Raw genomic sequence first — 21,276 nt, 5'->3', positions numbered from 1 at the left:
TTCTAGGAAAGTAGGAAGTGAATTCCATTTAACCCAATGGAATTAATTCTGAATAAACTTGAACTGGCTTGTGATTTAATGAATGCAGCTGGATGGTATTGGTAATATATAATCAAAAACAAATCCTTCAGTATACTTATTCTGAGAAAAGAGTATATATGCCAAGTCCACCTGTTTTATTGAAATGAGTGATACTAATAGTCTTGCTTTTGAGTAAATGTGACTAAATTACTGTTTTTAAGTCACAAGTCTATAGATGTACATTCCTGAACAATCTTCATCCAATCCAATATGTCTAACATGCAAGTAAGTATATTTAAGCCCACAGCTTTCATAAACATATGAAATATCCATTAATTTATTCGTTTATAAAAAATTTAGGTCCCTCCATTCCATTATGACTTTATAATCTAAAACAATAGAATACAAAAAATACAAAAAGCAAGCATCTGAAAAGAACAGTAGAATTATAACAGTCTCTGCAAGGGGTCTATAACCCATTCCATGTTTTAATGGAATCGACCTATTCTTTTGATTTGAGTTTAGGGCCTTGCCTCCCCTTTATCTTTAATATTTTTAGCATCCTGGTAGTTATAAAGGCACTTGTTTCCATGGAAAAACAACAAGGTGAAAGTACTGTATCATTTGATTCTTTTAATGGGGCGTTGACAACTGAAGAAAAGTCAACATGGCCAGTAATTTGTACATAGAGCAATATGCTGTGTTGTGCAGGAGGACTTTTGTAAGCAAATTATATTTTTATACTTTTAACCCAATGGAGTTTTAAGAAAAGTTTACATGATATCCATCCATCCATCTGTCATTGAGCAAGGTTATTTTCTGAAATCTAAACATACTGGAACTATGTTTGGCATGGTCAAAGAAGCTGGTGAAAGAAAAACTGAGTTTTAAAATGGCCTGGATGTTACTGAATGTTGCTGGGGAAGAAAACACCCAAAACTCCTTAATGGCAGAGGGAGTGGGATAGCAACCTGGAATGTTGCTGACTGATACACAGATAGTTATTGAGTTACTATCCTAATGCAGCCTGCAGTTGTAATTTGTGACAGTTGTAAATTGGGTCACCAATGACTGATTTTACAATCTTTTCTGTGGTGGTCATTAAGCAAATGCCATGGTCATTAATGGAACCATGCTGTGGGCTGGTTTTGCTGAAAACTGGCATTTACTTCCTGTGTAAAATGCGGTTGTATGACTGCAGAGAGGTCTGTCATAACTTTGAACGATCGCCAAGTGACTGGTCATACATCGAGGACATGCGTCATTGCTATTTCTACCACCCCTAAAAAAAGAGAAGACTTTGGCTATCAAGAGAGAGTCTGTTCTCTCTAGCAATTAAAACAGAAATGGCCATAGAGTATGGAGACCTGTGGCTAGATGGGAAGAGGCAATCCTGCAGCAGGGTTGTTGAAGACCTGAAGCTCATCAGCCAGATAACATAGATTGAAGGCAGGACCTTCTGTATGTATGGGTAGGGCTGTCCCTTTGTCCTGTATAGGTAATTCTTGGATAAGAAAAGCAACTTCAGATTTCTTATTTTCCCTTTATTAGAGTGCTGAGGATTTTCTTTAGACTTGATATATATCTGAGATAAAGCTTACATTAAAAAAATGTTATAGAATAGGTACAGGTAGCTCTTTATGTTTTCTTTACTGACAGTTTTTTTCTTTCTTTCCCCATTGGTAAATACATTAGATATCCTGACTATTAGGTAACAAAGGAAAGACCTACTAAGCTTTGAGTTTTTTCTTGCATGTAATGCTGAGTAGAAAAAATTTCTAAAGTTCCCCAGAGTGTTACTGCTAACTAGTTTTTGGAAACAATGCAACTGCTGTTGGGCCTATCCCAATGTACTGCCCAGATGTACCTAGCCACAGCAATTAATAACTTACTCAGTTCATCGCTAACAATACAGTAGCATCCTTTTATCTCTTAGAGTCCTGTGCAAGGTAAAATAAAATTATGATTCAAACCAACAGTTGTTATGCCAGAGGGCATGTAATATAGCTGTATATAAGATAGAAGACATAAGTAGATGAGAGAGTAAGAAGGAAAAAGATACTGGCCAGAAGGCATGCAGGCTTTTGCCAAATGCTTCTATTGGCATCAGAGATGGATATTGGCCTTGGAGATATATAAATAGACGCTTGTCTTTCAACAAAACCTCAGTGTGGATATATTGGGAAGTCAAAATGAAAAAAAAGTAAGCCTTACACAGCAATTGCTATTTTAATCCAGGCTGTGCAAATTGTGTAAAGTATATCAAAAAGAGTAAAAATTATTTTGACCAAAGTTAATGTTTTACTCACTGTTCTGGAAACCACAAAGTGTATGTTATCAACAAAGAGTCTGATTTGGGAGAATGTAGAGAGGGAACCTCATGGGTTTCTAGGTATTTTTAGCAGTGGTGGGATTCAAATTTTTTTACTACCGGTTCTGTGGGCGTGGCTTGGTGGGTATGGCATCGCTTGGGCGTAGCTTGGTGGGCGTGGCAAGGGAAGGATACTGTAAAATCTTCATTCCCACCCCATTCCAGGGGAAGGTTACTGCAAAATCCCCATTTCCTCCCAATCATCTGGGACTTGGGAAGCGGAGAATAGATGGGGGCGGGGGCAGTCAGAGGTGGTATTTACCGCCTCCAAATTACTCAAAATTTCCGCTACTGGTTCTCCAGAACTGGTCAGAACCTGCTGAATACCACTCTGATTCTTAGTTCTGAAATGTCACATTTGTGTTTTAAAGTGGGCTTGAGAAAAGGAGAGGAAAGAATAGAAGCTAGGTAAAGGGCCTGGCAAGTTTGTTCCAAAATGATGGAGCCTGGTACCAAGTTTTTAGTAGAGCCATGTTCTACTTATCCTGACAATTAAAATCTAGATTTTGATTCTGATATAGAGACAGGGCATTCAAGCTCTACATCGAGAGCAAAACATCTGAGAAAGAAAAGGGTGCTGTGCAAGATTTTGGAAGAGCATTTTGGGAGTGAGAGTCTACTGTGGATTAAGGCCTATTCCAGACACCTAGTAGCCCATTTCTGCAGTTAACTAGGAGCCGTGGTGGCATAGTGGTTAGAATGCAGCATTGCAGGCTAACTCTACCCACAGCTAAGAGTTTGATCCCGATGGGCTCTGGATTGACTCAATCTTACATTCTCCTGAGGTAGGTAAAATGAGGACCCAGATTGTTGAGGACAATATGATGACATTTATAAACCACATTTATAAAGCACTATGGAGTGGTATATTAGTCTAAGTCCTATTGCTGACCATGGTTGGCATCAATTATACAATTGTGGCTAACAGAAGCTTCCAGTATTAATTATCTGACTGAATAAATACTAAAACAATTTTTATGTTAGGCTACTTTAATTTCACAATTCCAAATTTAGCATTTTTTTTTAAAAAAAAGTTCTATAATTTTACATATTTTGAAACTGATATTGGATCTTCCTGACTTGAAAACTAGACTGGAACTTAACTATTGTATTGTCTTCACTGGTTTTATCTAGGACTGTGTGACTGCTGTCATGGTATGTGTGAAATCTGGGACAATAGGGTGAATACAAAGTGGTAGAACCTGATGGTAAGAGCAGAAGCATATGTTTCTAATATAATGCAATGCATCTTGTTGCACACACTGGAATACAGATTTTTTACAACCATAACAGCTAAAGGAGCATTTTGAGCAACTATGTTGTATTTTCTTTTTCCTGGAGAACAGTGAAACTTAATTTATAATTAGGGTTTGGGGCATTTGTCCAATAATAATATCGATAGAATCAGATGAATCAATTATAGCAGGGGTCTCCAACCTTGGCAACTTTAAGCCTGGCGGACTTCTACTCCCAGAATTCCTCAGCCAGCAAAGCTGGCTGGGGCATTCTGGGAGTTGAAGTCCTCCAGGCTTAAAGTTACCAAGGTTGGAGACTCCTGAATTATAGTGTTATTGTCTGTACTGTTTTATTGTTACAATACAGCCCCCAGAACTGTTTGGTTTATGTACTTTGAATAACAGATAAAAGATGCAAAATGAAACAGCTATATAGGTAAATTTGCCTCTGTATATTTTAAGGATAGTCTTTCATTAGGTCATACGGATATTTTAGTCTTCCTCTATGATATTTCAGAATTAAAGCTTGTGAAATGCAGAATTGGAGAATTACTTCTCAAGTTATTGCTTATAGCACCTCTTGTCAGCTAATTTATAGTCATTATTTTGTTTCAGGAATTTTATGTGTTAATACTGTGAAATAGATTACCTTAGTTATCTCAGCAAACTTCGAAAAGGTATGTACCAAAACAGAAATTGGTGCACCAAAATGTTTGTCATTTATCAAATATGTCTCACGTGAGTATACCGTTAAAGTATAAACATAGACTTACTGTACAAGAGAAAGAACCCACATTAAATAATCATTCCAGTTTCATTGTGATTTTTACTTTGTCTCAAACCTAGACAATCAGCCAGCATTTTAACTGAAAATGTTTTACCTGCTAACAACTGTATAGCAGGATAGCAGTGATACTGAGTTGTTTTCAGTTCCCTCTTAGCAGAAGACAGAATAATTATTTGGTCCATGAATTTGGTATGACTCATGGGGAATGATGTTATTTTTTCTTATTAATTTATATAGCTCAAAAGTTACTGATGTTCAGGATTTTGATCTAGCAATGTACGAAAATAAATATATATAAGGATAATTTATGTTTTTCTTTTTTAAAAAATAAAAGACTTATGATTTTTCTGATATTATTCTGATATCATATTCATTCAAAATCATTCACATAACTACTTCCCCATGGACTTAATTCAGTCTTGGTTGATGCATGAATAGCAAGTAAAGTGGGTAGCCTTATGGCCATGGAGCATAAAGCCCCCATCAATCATGTCCATGGTATTATATAGCAAGAAGGGCATGGAAGATTTGAATAGCTGTATCTTTATATAATATCTGGCTTTTATCATTGTAGCACATTCACGGTATATACATTCATGCTGGACTTAGAATAAATTTGTCCTGTTGGGTTTACCGGTTTGCAGATTTGTCCTATAACTACATAAAATTGCTGTTCAGCACTTTAGTAGACCTTCTGCCAAGCACAGCTGAGTACCAATAATTCTCTCATATTCCCATAAGTCAAAAGGCAATCAATTGATTTAAGCAAGACATGGAGATTGTGAGAAGGGATAAAAATAAAAACTCATTGACTAGCTGGGTTGTTTTCCATTACTAGGGCAATGGTAATTTGTAGAGAAAACCTTTGTTTTTAAAAAAAAACAAACCCAGCAAGCCACGCCTTAAAACATGTTTATCTCTTTTGTTTCCTTGCCAGTCTCTCATGCACAAACATGCTAGATAAATCCCCAGTCTCTTATGGATCTTGTGGAGATCAAATGCTGCTGGCACAGATGCTTGTTTACTCAGGAGCTGTGCTTTGCCATTTAACACCTGTGTGCTCCCTGGTAGGAATTTCTCCTGGGAAAGAACGTCATGTTTCTGAAGGTGTTATTGGGATAGGCATTATTTAACACTGATAGATTATCAGATTTTGTCATTGTCTGCTTTCATGTTTTGGCATGTTTTTTTAATTGCTCTACTCATTATGCCACTTTTTTTAAACATGCAAGTCCTTGACAATTGATAAGAATGTCTTACTCCATTTTTACAAAAATAAAACAGGCCTTTTAGATATTTATTAAATAGTAGATTAATTGTTTCAGACTCATGAATATGTTTGAATTTAGATCATCCTTTGGTTCTAAGATATCATGCAACTCATCCAATTTTCCTCTGATTTTATTTGTCACCTGACTTAATATAATGCATCAAAATAATACTTCCTTGCAAATGCCTCATCTCCATTGTAGTAAATCAGCAAATTTTAAGCACATGATAGTTCCTTACGGATATCTGGATTAGGAAAAATGCTTTATAAAATTTCTCTTTTGCTCCTACCTCCTTGCTTCACCATCTGGTTGGTATCATTTTATCATATCAAATATTTCATTTGTAAATAATAGTTTAAAATAATCTGGTGTTCCCACACAACATTTGGGATCTATGCAAAAGCTAGTTTACCCTACTGGAAGTTTGGCTAAAATCAAACCATTAGAAAAAAGGCATGGATATGAAATATGATGACATTTTTTGGCCAATGGAAAATAACATGACTAGTTTTATAATAATAGATTTCCTACACTTGAAACAGAGTGCTAGGAATGGAATCTTGTATTCTATAACACAGATGTTTAGATGGGACCAGGGGAGTCATGAATATGTGTATTCTAACATCTATAATAATTGTTGGGAAGTGGTGAATTACAACGTGTAATTTGTCCTATCATTGTCCTTAAATTAAAATCCTCCAAACTTACATTGGCTAAGAGTTTCAACTAGTGGATAGCTGGACATAATGGCAATTTTAGTCAGATATATCTGAAGGCCAATATACATATATACAAATGCTACAAAAACAGCCAGGCCAAGATCTTAAAATGAAAGAACTAGAACATCCCCTGTGCTTCAGTAATTGGAAAAAATCCAAAATGTAACTCCCTTAAACTTTTGTAAACGTGGCAAGATAATAATTTCCCAAACTATATAATCCAATTGCCAAAAACTTGATGGGAGATGGAAATTAATTGCAGCTTATTGCCCCTGTGTTTTAGGCATCATCTGTGTTATCATCTATGTTTGCATATATAGCTTTTGACTATATTTATTTGTATCCCACCCTTTTTTATTTTACAAATATCCCAAGGCAGCGAAAATATCCAACACACTTTCTCTTCCTATTTCCCCACAACAATTATGTAGTATCAGAATAAACAACAGCAGGCAGCAAATACAGTTAAGATTTATGGTAAGAAATTAAACACAACCAAAACAATATTTTGTACTTCTTAAACATTTTTGTCCTTTAAAGTTACTACTATAAAACAATTTTTATTATTTAAACTGAGTATGTATATATGTATATATATGTCTGTCTGTCTGTCTGTCTTGGCGTATTCGGGTCTTTTCCCGTGTAAGGTTGAGAGTATCTTAGTGATGTTTCGACGAGGTCTCACTCATTATCTTCAGGCTGGTGCTTACGGCTTCGTGCTTGTGCGAGCAAAGCGTGGTCGGAGCTGCCGTCTCTCTATAAATACTGGTGGGGAGGTGGGGAGTGTTGGTTTTGTTGCTGTAAGCGGGTTGGTTGGCTGTGTGGTTGCATCTTGATTGGTAGGTGGAGTGGATATTTGCAGACTGGCAAAATCTATTCTCAACCTGTATCACTGCTGAAGACCATTATAGAGTTTTCCTACTGGAAATCAATAGAATAATCAAACTATACGTACCACAAATCACCACCAAAATAAAAAAAAAACAAATTACCCATATCAATAAAAAAGCTTCAATCCAAAAAAAAATCCCTCTGGAGAAGAAACAAAAAGGGCTATGTAGCAAACTTCAAAAATCAGTACAGAAATATTTGCAACCAAATAAAAACTGAATGCACCATTTACCACACAAAGCAAGAAAACGACCTTCTGTGCACAAATTCCAATCGTGCTTTTTATAATTTTGTGAGCAATAAACTTAAAGAATCAAGATCCATCCCACCACTAAAAGAATCTATCGGCAAAGAATTTAACGATGAAACAGTTAAAGCAAACCTCTTTAACACATTCTTTGGCTCAGTCTTTGTTAACAGTGATGGCACATATCGGACATTCCCCAATCGTACCAACAATGAGTACGACTTAACACATATAGACTTCACAGAAGATAATGTTGAGAAAGCTCTTCACAAACTGAAACCATCTTTATCTATTGGGCCTGATGGACTATGTGCATACTTCTTAAAAAAACTTTCCACTACTATAGCAGAACCCCTAAGCATAATCTTTGATAAAGCTTTCACGACTGGTTCCCTTCCCAAACTTTGGTCTCTAGCCATGGTCATCCCTATCTTCAAAAAAGGAGATCCCAGCCTAGTTGAAAATTACAGACCAATCTCTCTATGCTGCGTCACCTGCAAAGTAATGGAATCTATCATTAACCAATCCATTACCCTCCACCTAGAAACAAACAACCTACTCTCTAATAAACAATTTGGTTTCAGAAAAAAATTATCATGTAACTTACAACTTCTCCACTGCAAAAACATATGGACTACTAATCTTGATCAAGGCAAAGCAATAGATGCAATCTACATAGACTTCTGCAAAGCTTTTGACTCAGTAGTACATGATAAACTTCTCCTAAAACTAAAATCCTACGGCATTTCAGGACCTCTTCACAATTGGATAACTGCTTTCCTGTCAAACAGACAACAAGTGGTCAAAATTGGCAATGCTCTATCAAATCCTGTTCCTGTCAAAAGTGGCGTTCCTCAAGGCAGCGTTCTTGGACCAACGCTCTTCATACTATACATAAATGATCTCTGTGACCATATCTCAAGTTATTGTGTTCTCTTTGCTGACGATGTCAAACTATTTAACACCACCAACAATACTTCTACCTTTCAAAAAGACCTTGACTTTGTATCCAATTGGTCTAAAACTTGGCAGCTCTAAATCTCAACCAGCAAATGCTCAGTCTTACATATTGGAAAAAAGAATCCAAACACTAAGTACAAGCTTAATGGACATTACCTTACAGATGACCCCCACCCTGTTAAAGACCTTGAAGTTTTCATATCAAATGATCTAAGTGCCAAAGCCCACTGCAATTAAATAGCAAAAAAGGCTCTAAGAGTTGTAAACCTAATTTTGCATAGCTTCTTTTCCAAAAACTCTACACTACTAACCAGAGCATACAAAACATTTGCTAGACCTATTCTTGAATACAGCTCACCTGTCTGGAACCCATACCACATCTCTGACATTAATACAATTGAACGAGTCCAGAAATATTTTACAAGAAGAGTTCTCCGCTCCTCTGTAAACAACAAAATACCTTATACCACCAGACTTGAAATCCTGGGATTAGAAAACTTAGAACTCCGCTGACTCCGACAAGACCTGTGTTTAACACACAGAATCATCTATTGCAATGTCCTTCCTGTTAAAGACTACTTCAGCTTCAATCGCAAGAATACAAGAGCAAACAATAGATTCAAACTTAATGTTAACCGCTTCAATCTTGATTGCAGAAAATATGACTTTTGTAACAGAGTTGTTAACGCTTGGAACATACTACCTGACTGTCTGGTCTCTTCTCAAACTCCCAAAAGCTTTAACCAAAAACTGTCTACCATTGACCTCACCCCATTCCTAAGAGGACTATAAGGGGCATGCATAAGAGCACAAAAGTGCCTACCGTTCCTGTCCTATTGTTTCCTTTCATTATATATATGCTTATATGTTGTACAGTTGTTTCATGCTTATGCTTGTATATACTGTTGCTACTTTATTACATTAGCAGACTAATGAGCTTCATTAGCAGGATCCAGAAGTGCTGTAAGAAATATGTTGGAAACAGGCCTAAAACGAGAAAACGGTTTTACTGATTAACCCAGGTAATGATTCTTTGTGAGTGATGCAGAGGGTCATTAATAGGGACATGGGTTGCAGGGAGTCCATCTGTCAAGATCTTTAATCAAAGTGTTTTATTACAACTAGTATCTTTTGCAAAACAGCAAGGGCAAATGCATAGTGGCAAGTCACTGATCGTCGAAGGCAACCCAGCTGTCATTAAAGGTCTACCCTGAATAGATGTTCTGTTAAGAGAGTCTACTTGTTTGGGATACCTCGTTCATCTCTTAGAATTTGTAAGGAGGAATATTAAGAAACAATATTGCTGAGAAACTGTAAGGAAGAATATTTTATATTACCAAGGCTTCACCATTTTGAATATTTTTGCAGCCTATTTATGGGTAATAATAATAATAATAATAATAATAATAATAATAATAATAATAATAATAATAATAATAATAATAATAATAATAATAATAATAATAATAATAATAATAATAATTAATAATAGTAATTATTATTATTTAAACTGAGTATGTATGTATATATATATATATATGTCTGTCTGTCTGTCTGTCTTGGCGTATTCGCGTCTTTTCCCGTGTAAGGTTGAGAGTATCTTAGTGATGTTTCGACGAGGTCTCACTCATTATCTTCAGGCTGGTGCTTACGGCTTCGTGCTTGTGCGAGCAAAGCGTGGTCGGAGCTGCCGTCTCTCTATAAATACTGGTGGGGAGGTGGGGAGTGTTGGTTTTGTTGCTGTAAGCAGGTTGGTTGGCTGTGTGGTTGCATCTTGATTGGTAGGTGGAGTGGATATTTGCAGATTGGCAAAATCTATTCTCAACTTGTATCACTGCTGAAGACCATTATAGAGTTTTCCTACTGGAAATCAATAGAATAATCAAATTATACGTACCACAAATCACCACCAAAATAAAAAAAAAACAAATTACCCATATCAATAAAAAAGCTTCAATCCAAAAAAAAATCCCTCTGGAGAAGAAACAAAAAGGGCTATGTAGCAAACTTCAAAAATCAGTACAGAAATATTTGCAACCAAATAAAACTGATTGCACCATTTACCACACAAAACAAGAAGAAGACCTTCTGTGCACAAATTCCAATCGTGCTTTTTATAATTTTGTGAGCAATAAACTTAAAGAATCAAGATCCATCCCACCACTAAAAGAATCTATCGGCAAAGAATTTAACGATGAAACAGTTAAAGCAAACCTCTTTAACACATTCTTTGGCTCAGTCATTGTTAACAGTGATGGCACATATCCGACATTCCCAATCATACCAACAATGATTACAATGACTTAACACATATAGAGTTCACAGAAGATAATGTTGAAAAAGCTCTTCGCAAACTGAAACCATCTTTATCTATTGGGCCTGATGGACTATGTGCATACTTCTTAAAAAAAACTTTCCACTAATATAGCAGAACCCCTAAGCATAATCTTTGATAAAGCTTTCACGACTGGTTCCCTTCCCAAACTTTGGTCTCTAGCCACAGTCATCCCTATCTTCAAAAAAGGAGATCCCAGCCTAGTTGAAAATTACAGACCAATCTCTCTATGCTGCGTCACCTGCAAAGTAATGGAATCTATCATCAACCAATCCATTACCCTCCACCTAGAAACAAACAACCTACTCTCTAATAAACAATTTGGTTTCAGAAAAAAATTATCATGTAACTTACAACTTCTCCACTGCAAAAACATATGGACTACTAATCTTGATCAAGGCAAAGCAATAGATGCAATCTACATAGACTTCTGCAAAGCTTTTGACTCAGTAGTACATGATAAACTTCTCCTAAAACTAAAATCCTACGGCATTTCAGGACCTCTTCACAATTGGATAACTGCTTTCCTGTCAAACAGACAACAAGTGGTCAAAATTGGCAATGCTCTATCAAATCCTGTTCCTGTCAAGAGTGGCGTTCCTCAAGGCAGCGTTCTTGGACCAACGCTTTTCATACTATACATAAATGAACTCTGTGACCATATCTCAAGCTACTGTGTTCTCTTTGCTGACGATGTCAAACTATTTAACACCACCAACAATACTACTACCCTTAAAAAAGAGCTTGACTTTGTGTCGGAATGGTCAAAAATTTGGCAACTCCAAATCTCAACCAGCAAATGCTCTGTCTTACACATTGGAAAAAAGAACCCAAACACTAAGTACAAGCTTGATGGACATTACCTTACAGATGACTCCCACCCTGTTAAAGACCTTGGAGTTTTCATATCAAATGATGTAAGTGCCAAAGCCCATTGCAACTACATAGCAAAAAAGGCTCTAAGAGTTGTAAACCTAATTTTGCGTAGCTTCTTTTCCAAAAACTCTACACTACTAACCAGAGCATACAAAACATTTGCTAGACCTATTCTTGAATACAGCTCACCTGTCTGGAACCCATACCACATCTCTGACATTAATACAATTGAACGAGTCCAGAAATATTTTACAAGAAGAGTTCTCCGCTCCTCTGTAAACAACAAAATACCTTATACCACCAGACTTGAAATCCTGGGATTAGAAAACTTAGAACTCCGCCGACTCCGACAAGACCTGTGTTTAACACACAGAATCATCTATTGCAATGTCCTTCCTGTTAAAGACTACTTCAGCTTCAATCGCAATAATACAAGAGCAAACAATAGATTCAAACTTAATGTTAACCGCTTCAATCTTGATTGCAGAAAATATGACTTTTGTAACAGAGTTGTTAACGCTTGGAACACACTACCTGACTCTGTGGTCTCTTCTCAAACTCCCAAAAGCTTTAACCAAAAACTGTCTACCATTGACCTCACCCCATTCCTAAGAGGACTATAAGGGGCGTGCATAAGAGCACAAAAGTGCCTACCGTTCCTGTCCTATTGTTTCCTTTCATTATATATATGCTTATATGTTGTATAGTTGTTTCATGCTTATGCTTATATATACTGTTGCTACTTTATTACATTAGCAGACTAATGAGCTTCATTAGCAGGATCCAGAAGTGCTGTAAGAAATATGTTGGAAACAGGCCTAAAACGAGAAAACGGTTTTACTGATTAACCCAGGTAATGATTCTTTGTGAGTGATGCAGAGGGTCATTAATAGGGACATGGGTTGCAGGGAGTCCATCTGTCAAGATCTTTAATCAAAGTGTTTTATTACAACTAGTATCTTTTGCAAAACAGCAAGGGCAAATGCATAGTGGCAAGTCACTGATCGTCGAAGGCAACCCAGCTGTCATTAAAGGTCTTGCCTGAATAGATGTTCTGTTAAGAAAGTCTACTTGTTTGGGATACCTCGTTCATCTCTTAGAATTTGTAAGGAGGAATATTAAGAAACAATATTGCTGAGAAACTGTAAGGAAGAATATTTTATATTACCAAGGCTTCACCATTTTGAATATTTTTGCAGCCTATTTATGGGTAGTAGTAGTAGTAGTAGTAATAATAATAATAATAATAATAATAATAATAATAATAATAATAATAATAATAATAATAATTTAATTTGTATACCGCCCTTCTCCCGAAGGACTCAGGGCGGTTAACAGCCAAATAAAAACGACAGTCAATAAATACAATACAAATAAAACAATAACTAAAAAATAGATACGTCTCAGGTCACGGCGAAAGGTCCGAAGGTCAGGAAGTTGTTGGAGTCCAGGGGGAAGTTCATTCCATAGGGTTGGCGCCCCCACAGAGAAGGCCCTTCCCCTGGGGGCCGCCAGCCGACATTGCTTGGCTGACGGCACCCTAAGGAGTCCGTCTCTCTGAGAGCGCATGGGTCGGTGGGAGGCAAACAGTGCAGTAGGCGGTCCCGTAAGTAACCCGGTCCTAAGCTTTAAAGGTGGTAACCAACACCTTGAAGTGCACCCGGAAGACCACAGGCAGCCAGGATAGAGAAACAATTGCTATTTGTGGTCTATGCAGGATGCTATCCGCATAATCTGGCATTGTTGGGCAACTTTAAGACCATGTTAACCAGTTCTAGACTGAGTTGACCTACTTTCCCCTTTTTTCCCTATTTCCCTGGAAATAATGGTTGGTTGGTTGGTTAATTTAGGGTACTGTAAATAATTTACTCATTGCTGATCATTGCTATATATGCCCTTGGCGGGGTGGGGGTGGGGCTGGATGCTTTTTTTTTTTGAGCCCTCTTTGGATCTAGAACCAGACTTTAAGTCTAAATACATACCATTTCCGAACGAAATCCAGGGAGATGAATCTTGAATGCTTCCAAAGCCATAAACTAAAATAGAACTTGAAATTACTTCTGACAAAGCCATTGAAATCTTAAATATGGTAACAAAATTATGAATTATGAAAATGTTCAAGCTTTGCTTACTTATTTTGCACCATGTAATCTAACTGATTTTTCCATATCTCTTACCCATTGAATGGAAAACAGAAATTGTCATACACAAAAATTTAGTCCACATTGTCCTGGGTTTGTGGTTTATTTAGGCAACCCATCTATAATCTGATGATAGGTTAAAATTAGATGGATGTATTAATTTAATAGACAATGGAATTAATTTAATAGACAATGGACAATAGGTATGTAGTTCAAATATTTCTGTGGAGCTTTTGTTATAGACTTGGGCATCTGCAAAACACTGTTACCAACAATAATACTTTTAAAAATCTGTTTTGTACTTCTGGTCTCTGATACTAAGCAATGAATTTCTGGAAGGATCAGTTTGTCAATTCTTAATAATTGCTTACTTTAAGTAAAGAACCACATGAATTCTGATGTAAATATTCCACTTACTTTTTAGCATATAGATTTAGCAATTTTAATAATATATAAATAAAGCTATCTTTCTGTTTTCCTGAGAAGAGTAGGTAAAGCCAGACAAGGTTGATATTATACACTAAGCATAGTGTATTCATGTAATTTATGAGGCATCCAAATGCCTTTGAACTTTTTGAGTAGTGTTTTAGTTTCCCCTCTTTTTTCTTGCTACAAAATAACAATAAAAACAATCCATTAAGGAAGAAAAGACAGAATAATTGAATAAAAATGATTTCTCATGAGAATGTTTTCTGCATTAGAGAAAGCTAATACAATCCTTGGTTGTATAAACAGAGACACAGAATCAAAATCAAGTAAAGTCTAATATTAGTACCGCTTTATAAAGCCTTAGTAAGGTCACACCTGGAATACTGTGTCCAGTTTTGGTTACATCATTACAAAAAAGATGTTGAGACTTTGGGAAAAAAACGTGCAAAGAAGAGCAACTAAGATGATTAAAGGCCTGGAGATAAAAACATATGAAGAATGGTTGCAGGAATTGGGTATAGCCAGTCTAGAGAAAAGTAGGACTAGGGGTGACATGATAGGCTGCAACAAAGAAGAGGCGGTTAACCTATTTTCCAAAGAATCAGAAGGCAAGACAAAAAACAATGGATGGAAACTAATCAAGGAGAGAAGCAACCTGGAATTAACTAATTGTCCTAACAGTGAGGACAATTAACCAGTGGAACAGCTTGTCTTCAGAAGTTGTAGGGGCTTCATCACTGGAGGTTTTTAAGAAAAGACTGGATAGCCAGCCTTCTGAAATGGTATAGGGCACGGGTGTCAAACTTGCGGCGTCACATTGCTGTCATGTGACATATTGCGACATTTCCCCACTTCTTGGAGCAGGCGTGATCTGCATGTGACACAGCTGACCCACAGGCTGCCAGTTTGACATCCCTGGTATAGGGTCTCCTGCTTGAGATGGGGTTGGACTAGAAGACATCCAAGGTCCCTTCCAGCTCTATTCTGATTGACTAAATGATGTGGTACTTGTATATATGATTTGGTGGGGCTCATAAGATCCATAAATGAAATAATTTTTATCAGGATTCCTAACTTGCAAATCTGATCATTATGAACATGTATTTATATTCATTTAGAACAATATTTTTCCCATCAAGTAGACTGTTTTCCATTTACATTCTTTGCAGGGTGGAACTGGACTGAGACCTGGTGCTGCTGCCGCTGGAGGCGCTGTGCCTTTTGCGGGTTTTGTCACGCCCGCGGTCCTTGTCGCCGGACTCCTTTGTGGCTGGTTTGTTCTTGGACCGATCCTTGGATTTTTCTTCGGTCCGGTCTTTGTGCAAAGCATTCAAAGCATTTGTGCAAAGCATTCAAAGAACTACTTTGTGAAGTATATTAACTTGAGCAAAGCATCTCTTCCTAAAACCAGTTGTACTCTTGGGTCGACTGCCCTGGTTCTTGGATTATGGATATACAGAAAAGAATTCTGTTGGGATTGCCAGTGGAGTGGCTGTGTATGCATACATATGCAAATAGTTGAGGATAGCCTTTGAAGTAGGAGTAAATGTTTTCCAAAAGAAGCAGCTTATTTAACACTCTGGATACCACACTCATGCGTTGCAACATGCGTTGCAAATTATCCATCTTCATGATAATTGAAATAACAGCCTTCTTTTAAGATTTGTGCAATAATAATGGTGATAGTAATAATAGTGAAAAAGAAAAAAAGATACTAGAAAAGTATATGAAGGTCAGTGAAGATGATGCACTGAAACTAGTAAACCATAAAGACTGGAGAGTCTGAACTGGCTTATAAGAAAGACCAAAGAAAAGAGACATGGCAAGACAAACTGTTATATGGCCTGTATATTAAAAAAAAATAGGCAAAGCAGATAATAATAAAACCTGGCAATGACTAGCAAGGAAGTTGTAACAAGAGACAGAAGGGCTAATTCTGGCTGCACAAGACCAAGCCTTAAGAACAAATGCATACAAAGCCAGAATTGAGAAGACAGCAACAGATGGCAAGTGCCACCTCTGCAAAGAAGCTGAAGAAACAGTGGACCACCTGTTTAGCTGTTGCAAGAAGATTGCACAGACTGATTAAAAACAATGGCTTGACAAAGTAGCTACATTGATGCATTGGAAGATCTAGGAAAAAATATAATTTGCCTGCAAACAGTAAAAAGACTAAAAAGAACTAGTGGGACCATTAAATGAAGAAAGTAATAAAATATAAAGAAACTGAAGTGATCTGGGACTTTAAAATTCATACAGACAGGCACCTACCACATAATATGTCAGGCTTAACAATTGTTGATTAGAAAGCAAAAAAGTCTGGATAGTGGACATGGCAGGGCCTGGAGACAGCAGAATAGAAGAGAAAGAAGTTAACAAAACATGAAGACCTGCAAATAGAATGACTGTGGTAAAACAAATCAAAGTTCGTACCAATAGCAATAGACACCTTGGGTATATTCTTAAAACAACTGGATCACTGCTTGAACACTTTTTGGCATTGACAAAATCACCATCGCAGGGGTGGGTTTCACTTATCTTTGCTACCAGTTTGTGCGTGCGCCATTTCTGCACATGTGCAGCTCGTATTTGATGATGTCTGGGCAGGTGGGCGGAGCCTCCCACTGCCACTGCTACTGGTTCGCCCGAACCGGGGCGAACAGGTAGCAACCCACCACTGCACCATCGGTAAATTGCAAAAGGCAGCTTTACTCGGAACAGCTTACATCCTGTGGTGGGATTCACTGGTTGTAACAACTGGTTCACTGCGCACATGCTGCGCATGTACACCAAACTCTCACATTACAATCAAAAGTTACCTTCTACTGAATCCAGAGTGAGTAAAACACCTGAGCTGCGGCAATCCATTCTGCTGTGTCTATCAGCTGGGCTTAAAACAAAAGAAATATAGGTAGATTATAGCGCAGGGGTGGGCGGCCGGCCCATCTAATTGTCGGAGTGAACCGATTCACTCTCAGCTGATCGTCGGATCTACTGGTACGCCTGAACCGGTCAGAACCAGTTGAATACCATCCCTGCTTACATCCTGCAACCATATCTCTAACACCATCAGACATCAACATCTGCCTATCCTAAGTCCTTGGGAAGGACTCAATGGGTAGATAAAAATGCCAAATCCAGTCTGAAGATCTCACTGACTGTGATGAACCATAATAATAATGTAGCTAAAGTGGATTTTTTTTCCATTCTTGATAGAGGAGTTCATGTGTAGATTTCCAGGAAATGCTGCATGAGACAGTGAATATATGCTCACATTCCACCAGTCATACTGTTAAACTCCTACAGAGAAAGTCTGAAACAAAGCACAATCCATTGCTTTTCTCTCCTGTCCTCCCTTAAATTCCTTAATCAAGGTCAAGTCACACAACAAGCTGTTCTATCCAAGTCAGCTGATATATAAGCAAATAATATGTAAAGCAAGTAACCAATAATATAATAAGCAGCATTGTAGAATGGTTAGAATATTTAAGAATCAAGAAGCCCTTGCTAATAATAGCCATTTGTTGTGTCTGTTTTCTCTGTCTCACTGGATTGTCATGAGAAAGTACAGCTATTGAGAGCATTATATATTGCCATTTTAATCTTAAGAAAAGGAAGGACACTATCTCCAAAATATTTATTGTATTTATAGTTGCTGAAAAAGAAATTGCCTCTCAGATACTGAAGACTAAAAGCACTTTCATTAAACTAAAATAAGTGTATTAACTGGTCTAGCAACTTGGCTGGGTTAACTTTTGTCCTAAAGGATGAGGGAATAAGAATGCCTGAATACCTCAAAGTGGCATTTGGAAGGACTTTGCTTTCTTAAATGAGTGCTTACCAAATTTGCCATTTTCTTTACAGCCAAATAAGGAAAATAACGTTCCTGGCCAGTGGCCTCAATGGCAGGCCATCTTCTAAGCTGCTATAACAGAGACTGCTACTGCAATAATGAAGTGTTGTACTGCTGTTTGTGCCGTGCTGCCTTTTGATACCATCGCTGACAAGCAAGATGCTAGATAAGTGTGAGATGGGCTCTATTTTCTCCAGGAGCCTGTCGAATTGTCAAACTGTAAACCAACATCATTTCATATCAGATGGTCATATGGGATTGCAAAGCACATCATAAAGAAGATGATTTTAAAATGGGCCTTTGAGGTCACACTCAACTTTCCTATTTGCCTTTCTCTCTTCAGAATGGTTTTTCCCCAAAGCAGATGGAATATTAATAGCAATGGTGAACTTGAAGTGGAAGAAAGCTATGCCCTCCAAGAATCTGACATGTCCATTCATTTTCCAGCAAGCTAATCTAACATTTCCTTTACTGACAATTCCCCAGCTCATTCGAGTCCTCTGGAACTGTTGTTCTTGAGAGTTTGGAATTCATCAGAGGCACAAGTTTACTGTGGCAAAGGGAAGTAAGTCGCAGAGAGCAGAGGGCTTGTCGCTGTTCCAAGGAAGCCTTCACCCGTGCCAACATTCTTTGACAACTTTCCCTTTTACTCAGCTCCGGTTTGAAAAGTACCCAGTGTGAAGGGACTTCCCTCTCATGACTCACATGCTGGTCATACGCAGCAATGACTCAGCAGGGTTGACACCAAGCCAGATGTTCTCACAGGATCTGTGGCAGAAGGGGAGGAAAGGGAGAGGTAAAGGCAAACCAAGGGCAAACTGAGAGAGGAAAGAAACAAGAGGGAGAAACAGAACGAAACCCTCCAGCTGGACAAAAACTACAGCACAACTGGCTATTCCAGGCTACTTGTCTGTAGCATGTATGTTTTATGTATGTAAATGCCCTATACATTTTTACATCTGATTATTGGCCCACTTACCGTAAGTCATTCTTTTTGCGATCACTGAGAGTAGCTCTCAAATAGATATTTTTATGACATCTGCTACCTGGTCCTCTTTGAATTGAGAATAGCAGGATTTAAACCTGACATTTACTTCATGCAAAGCAGCTGTTATTCTAATAAGCTTTTGCCCTCTCTTGTCTTTTTAGAGTATATTATGCAGTTTAGAGGCAGTCTGACTCCTAAGAGCACTGGGTGTCTTATAGTTTAAAAATAAGAATAGGGAAAAAAATCAGAAAGCAAACCCTAAATGGCCCAAAGAAAAGTATATAAACAAAAAGCCATCTAATCATCTGGGGCTTAATCGCTACCATGGGCCCAGACCTGGAAAAATAACCAGGACTTTAATAGTTTCCTAAACTTCATCGGGATGGGAACCCTCCACATCTCTTGGGGATATTATTCCAGAGGGCTGCAATAGAGAAGGCATGCTTCCTGGCTCCCATAAGTGACATGCTTAATCAACAGGATCCAAAACCTGCCCACTGTGCCTAATCTCACTGGAGACAGGTGATCCCTCAATAACCCAGGGCTTTATAGGTGAAAACCAGCATTTTAATTTCATCTGGAAGTCGACCAGTAATTAGTGCAGCTTGTGGAGCATTGGGTTCCCTTGGGCCTAACAAGGCTTGCCCATCACTGTCTGGCTGCTTCATTCTAGATCAGCTGTAGCTTTTGAGTCAAGGGTAGCTTCATATACAATGTCTCACATTGTGAGATGACTAAGTTGTGAGTGACTGTGTAAACGGTATTCTGGTTCAGACACACTATATATACTTTTGCAAAGTCCCTCTTGGCCACAGCAGCTACCCACTTTTCAAGCAGGAAATATGAGTCCAAAAAAGCACTCCCCCTCCCCCCCATTGTGCACCAGTCTTGAATGTGCAACACCATCCAAGACCAAAGATGGAAAATCACCACTCCCGGGGTGCCTTAGTCTTGTCAGGGTTAAGCCTGGTTCTGTTCCTTCCTATCCCTCCAAACACTGGGGCTGAACCTTGACAGCATCACTTGATTGGTTTGAGATTGAGATATATATTTGATCCCAGATTGATAGATGCTTTCACCTAGTGCAGTGATGTCTTGAGCAATAAGACTGTTGAGCTGTGCTTCTTTGAAGAGAGGTTCATCTTCTAAAGGTACAGCACTGGTTTAATTTTTCAAAGTTAGTTGCTTATGGAGATCAGAACAAAATTATTCAAAAATTTTGGACAATTCTGATTCCAAACTCTTTTTTTAAAAGTATAGATATATCCTGCCTTTATTATTGTTACAATGGCTTTGTAACAGGCTGTTACATTAAGTGGTAAGTTCTGTTTTACTTCATATAGAGGCTGGAAATTATGTAATATGTTCCATACTAAGTTGGAACATGGGACTAGTGGTCCCTTAAGATCATTTCTGAAGACATGATCTTAAGAGATCACTTGTGAAATGAAATATTTTACAAGAAGAGTTCTCCACTCCTCTGCTTACAATAAAATACCTTAGGCCACCAGACTCCAAATTTTGGGCTTAGACAACTTAGAACTATGCAGACATCAGTCTGACCTAAGCATAGTACATAAAATTATCTACCACAATGTCCTACCTGTCAATGACTACTTCAACCTCAACCACAACAATAAATGAGCAAATAATAGATACAAACTCAAATAATAGATACAAACTGCTCCAAACTCGATTGCAGAAAATATGACTTCAATAACAGAGTGGTCAATACCTGGAATGCACTACCTGACTCTAGTTTCTTCTCCAAACCTCCAAAACTTTAAGCTTAAACTGTTTACTGTTGACAGCACCCCATTCCTAAGAGGTCTGTAAGGGGCATGCATAAGTGCACCTGCGTGCTTACCGTCCCTGTCCTAATGTTCCTTTTTACTTACTCTTTTCATGTATCCAAATTATATTTATACTTTTACCTGTTATCTTATATATGATTGACAAATAAATAAATTAAAAAAACCTCTTTAATTCTATAAAATGACTACACTGAAACTGCTGCCATTGCAGATGGTTTCATCCATGGGTTAGTCAACTTTCAAAAGTGCTTCAAGCTTTGTTCCTGCTTTGCCTAGACAAGTCTTCTCTGGGTTTGTCTGGGCAAAGCAAGAGTGAGTTTTGATAGTGCTCCTGCTGT

General features: G+C 37.7%; 1 long non-coding RNA gene across 1 annotated transcript; it reads right to left on the bottom strand.

Moving 5' to 3' along the window:
• Positions 1-10,069: 10,069 nt before the first annotated feature.
• Positions 10,070-20,980, bottom strand: LOC131194497 (uncharacterized). Its single transcript, XR_009154205.1, has 3 exons — positions 17,103-20,980; positions 13,696-13,749; positions 10,070-10,365 (listed from the first exon to the last, which is right to left on the bottom strand). It is a non-coding gene; the product is annotated as an uncharacterized LOC131194497 (long non-coding RNA).
• Positions 20,981-21,276: the final 296 nt, after the last annotated feature.

Source organism: Ahaetulla prasina, chromosome 3, assembly GCF_028640845.1.
Source record: "Ahaetulla prasina isolate Xishuangbanna chromosome 3, ASM2864084v1, whole genome shotgun sequence".
Taxonomy (NCBI): domain Eukaryota; kingdom Metazoa; phylum Chordata; class Lepidosauria; order Squamata; family Colubridae; genus Ahaetulla; species Ahaetulla prasina.
The sequence above is the reverse complement of the archived record's forward strand: the minus strand, read 5'-3'. Positions and strand labels throughout refer to the sequence as shown.